We start from the raw sequence: 5000 nt of genomic DNA, 5'->3' as shown, positions 1-5000 counted from the left end.
ATGTTTCTTCTTCTTCCTCCTCCTTCTCCAACTCTTCCTCATCATCCCTCCTACATCTCCTCCTGCTAGTTTTCTCCTCCCTCCTACATTTTTTCTTCCTCCTCCTCCTGCACATCCTCTTCCTCACTCTCACACTTCCTCCAACAGTTTTTTTTATCTCCTTCCTCTTACTTTTCCTCTTCTTCTGCTTCTTTTTCTTCTTCTTCTTCTGCTTCCTCCTCCTCCTCCTCCTCCTTTAGCTAATTTCATCATGTGTCATACTATTCGCCAAAGTTAATACACGACTGGTATGTTATATTTATGTATTATATTTGTGTTATATTTAAACGGAATTTAAACTCAAGGGCGCATTGAACGAAGCAGGACCCGGGGGAATTGTTGATAACATGCCCCTTAGTCAAGAGTGCGGGCCCTTTACTCAAGAGAGAGGGTCCTTTACTCAAAGGTGCGGGTCCCTTACTCAAGAGAACGGGCCCCTTATTCAAGAGTGAGGGTCCCTTACTCAAGAATGCGGGTCCCTTACTCAAGAATGCGGGTCCCTTACTCAAGAGTGCGAGCCCTTTATTCAAGAATGCGGCCCCCTCATGAAAATTATTCATCTAAAGGAACTACTTGCAATATTCACTTCCGTCACCAATCACAAATCACTTTACAACCTCCATTATAGAGCGTAAATGAAACGCTCACGTACAGAGAAACCAGACATTATATCGTTATATTTTAAGAAAAAAAAATCTGATTTATGACCCAATAATCTCAATCAAGTGAAATGTAAATGAAAATAAAGACAAACGATTAAAAGTCAAAAATTACAGGGCTTTGTCGACAGTTGCCTCTCCTAACCCCCACCCCCACTACCACTGTCGGTGGCCGTGTTCCTTTCTTATTTTCCTTCGCTGCGCATTATGTAAATTGTTTTGCCCGATTGCATTTGTAAGATGAATATTCTTCAGTATCTATGCATTCGTTTTTTGTTTTTGTTTTGGGTTTGATATGGAAAGTAAACAAGCCACACCCCGGGGAGAGGGAAAAACAACACCAGTTTTGAAGGGTCTTATCTACCCCCATCTTTCCCGTTCTCTCTGGTGACACCACAGAAACCTTTCTTATTTACGGTCACTTTGCCACGCCTTAGGGAGTCCCTGGACCTCCTTTCGCCTCTCGAGAACCCTCTTACCTCCTACCTATACCCGACATCTTCGTCAGGGGAGTCGCCGCTCGTTCAGGAATCCTTCCAAGACGACAGCCTGGCGTGAGGACGCGGGCCGACTCGCTGACGGCAGTTCATTCACTGACAAAGAGAGGCATGAGACCTATCTCGCGGTGCCAAAGCCTGAAACCGGACGGCGTCAACACCACATCCTCGAAGGGACCGCCGTACGACCTGCACCCAAAAGAAACACGCTCGCCACACACTCAGACTTTCGACGACATAGAAGTGAAAACTTGGACGCGCGTGGAAAGGTTAAGAAATACAGATGGGAGGGAAAAAAACAGGGACATTATATTGGACAAAGAGATATTAAAGAAGACTGCATCCGAAAGCAAAATAAGAAGGTTCTCATTTATCTCGCGACTTCCTCTCATGCAGATAAGGTTTCTCCACGTTTCCCGTTTCCCTCCACAGTTAACGCACGAGCTCCCCAAGTTACATCAAATCGAAGAAATTATTACGCGCTTATGGATCTTATTTCACTATTCTGATTATTTGTTCCCTTGATTCGCTATCATTGCTATTATCACTACTATTGTAGCTATTATCACTATTCGTATTTCTCTCTCCTTTTGTTTCTTCTCACTCTGATTCCATTTCTTTGTTTCCAACTTATGCAAGATGCGATACAGCGTGGTCATGAATTTTGCAACATATCTTGAGTGAATACAGAGATCTGCAATTGATACTCGTTTCTTTGGGGACTGTAATAAATATGAAAATAATGATTATGATGTTGTTTATTGCAATACGGTGTTGAATTTTAAGGACAGGGAAACTGGTGTTCTGCTGATGATGATGATATAATGGTGAGAATATATATGATAATAATGATAATGATATTGATGAGGTTAATGATAATAATGTTAGGATTACAAAATTTCATGGTGGTAATGATTCTGATGATGTTAATGAGGATGATAATGATGGAATTATTACTGATACTAATAGTAATGAAGGTAATGATAATGATAATGATAAAAGCAACAGGAATAAAATCATTATGATAATAGTAATGATAATGATTATGACAAAGGTTATAATGATAATGCAGTAATAATGATAATGAACATCATTAACATCATGATGATAATAATAATGATAATAACATTGGGAATAATGATGATGATAATGATGATGATAACAATAAGTATAACAATAGTAATAATAATAATAAAAGTAATAATAATGATAATAACGATAATGATAATAACAAAAACAAGAACAATACTAATGTAATGATATTAATAGTAAGATTAGTAACAACAATAGTGATAATCATAAGATAACAAAGACAGTCATAATCAACATGAAAATCCCTGTCCAAAAATATATATGTATACATATATATATATATATATATATATATATATATATATATATATATATAAAGTATAAACACAAATATATATATATATATATATAAATATATATATATATATATATATTATAGCTATATGTATAATATATATATATATATATATTATATATTATATTATATATATTATATATATATATATATATATATATATATTAATATATATATATATTATATATATATGCTTATACATTATATATTCACACACACATTCACACTTCTCTCTCTTCAGCTCAGATTGTTCATTATGTCTATTTTGTGCAGATTATTTCCCCTGTCTATTTCCAATATCTCTTTCGTCAATATATTTTTCATTGCGTATTTTTCTTCAGTCTATTTTGTTGAGCCTATATATCTGTTCCATATGTGTTTTTGGTTCAGATAGTTCACCATGTACATTTCCCATGTTTGTTCCTCCTAGAAGTTGTTGTGATAAGTGTTATCTTTTACTCCATTCTCTCTCTCGTGTGTTTTCTTGTACTCCCCTTCGTTGTTCTATTTGCAATTTGTTTGACATGAATTGCATCCATTATCTCTGTTCACGTGTGTGTGGCTATATATATATATATATATATATATATATATATATATATATATATATATATATATATATATATATATATATATAATCACACATACACACACACACACCTATATATAATAATATAATGATCATGAGGCAGAGAGAGAGACAGAGAGAGAGAGAGAGAGAGAGAGAGAGAGAGAGAGAGAGAGAGAGAGAGAGAGAGAGAGAGAGAGAGAGAGAGAGAGGGAGAGACGGAGGAGAGAGAGAGAGAGAGAGAGAGAGAGAGAGAGAGAGAGAGAGAGAGAGAGAGAGAAGGGGAGAAATGACAGAGACGATAATAATAATGACAAAGATATTGATAGTATTAAAGATTGAAAAAAAAAAAAAAAAAAAAAAAAAAAAAAAAAAAAAAAAAAAAAATATATATATATATATATATATATATATATATATATATATATATATATATCCAAATAATAATGATGGAGTCGGTAATGATGATGATACTGTTAATAGTAACAATGATGATTATAATAATATTAATGATAATGATTGGAGCAACTGAGAGGCTCAAGATTATCACAGCTGATAAGAAAAAAATTGCACAAGTAATATATTAAACAGGGAAATTTTCGACAAATAAGATATTGGTGTTGTATACAATATGCAATTGCATAAATGAGACGATTCAAGCGTTCTATTTCCCTTTGTGGAGTGTTTTAATTACTGTTTTAAATTACTTTGAGCTCTTTCTGTTCAGTGTGTTAATAATAAGTTTTTTAGTTAATTCTCTAGTTAATTAATTTAGTTAATTTATTAATTTAATCAATTCTTAATAATTTAGTTAATTTTTAGTAAATTTAGTTAATAATTTAGTTATTCTTTAGTTGATTTTTATTCGTCTGTTTTTTTTATTCCAATGCTAGAAATATATTTTTTTTGTTATATTAACAATGATAATAAAAACAACAAAAGCAAAAATGATAATCAAATTAGTGATGAAAGAACAGCAACAAGGATAGCAAGAAAATAACAATAGTAACAATAGTTATAATACTAATATTAATGATCATAATGATAGTAGTAACAATAATGACAACAACGATAATAATAGTTATAATAATGAATAATTAACAATAATGATAATTACTAATAATTACAATAATAATGGTAATAGCAACAATGACAATGATGACAATAATAATAATGATCATCATAATGGTAATAATGATAATGATAATGATGATGATGATGATGATGATGATGATGATGATGATGATGATGATGATGATGATGATGATGATATGATAATGATAATGATAAGTATAATAATGATAATGATAATATTTATGAGAACAATGATACTCATAATTATGATTATAGTAATAATAAAAATAATGATGATGATAATAATAATAGTGATAATAATAATAATAATAGTGTTACTACTACTAATAATGATAGTAATGATAGTAATAACAATAATAATGTAAATAATAATTATAATAATAACAAGAACAACAATAATAATAATGATAAAAATAATGATGATAATAATAACACTGACAGCCAAAACAATGATAATGATATTAATGATAATGATGACGATGATAACAATAATGATAATAATAATAATAATAATAATGATAATGAGGATAGAAAAAAATAATAATATCGTTATCATCGTCATAAACATCATAAACATCATCAACACTTCAACAATATGCTGATAATAATAATGTTTATAGTAACAACGACACAGAAATGGTATACAAGCTAATACCACTCTTTATATTGGTAATAATAACAAGACCAGGAAGGTGACTAGCGTGTGAGTTAGAAATCTGACCAATGCCCGTGGTTAGAATGGGTATATATTCGAC

At 31.4% G+C, this 5000-nt stretch overlaps 1 protein-coding gene across 2 annotated transcripts in view; it reads right to left on the bottom strand.

The window, feature by feature from the left end:
- The window catches only part of LOC119574619 (receptor-type tyrosine-protein phosphatase alpha-like), a 27880-nt gene extending 26586 nt beyond the window's left edge, over window positions 1-1294 (bottom strand). For both annotated transcript variants that reach the window (XM_037921974.1, XM_037921975.1), the window contains exon 1: window positions 1178-1294. The gene's annotated coding sequence lies outside the window, so the exon portion shown is untranslated. The remainder of the gene's footprint in view (window positions 1-1177) is intronic.
- Between the last annotated feature and the right edge of the window lie 3706 nt (window positions 1295-5000).

This window comes from Penaeus monodon, chromosome 6 (assembly GCF_015228065.2).
Source record: "Penaeus monodon isolate SGIC_2016 chromosome 6, NSTDA_Pmon_1, whole genome shotgun sequence".
Classification (NCBI taxonomy): Eukaryota; Metazoa; Arthropoda; class Malacostraca; order Decapoda; family Penaeidae; genus Penaeus; species Penaeus monodon.
Note: the sequence above shows the minus strand (reverse complement) of the source record. Positions and strands in the feature narration are given on the sequence as shown.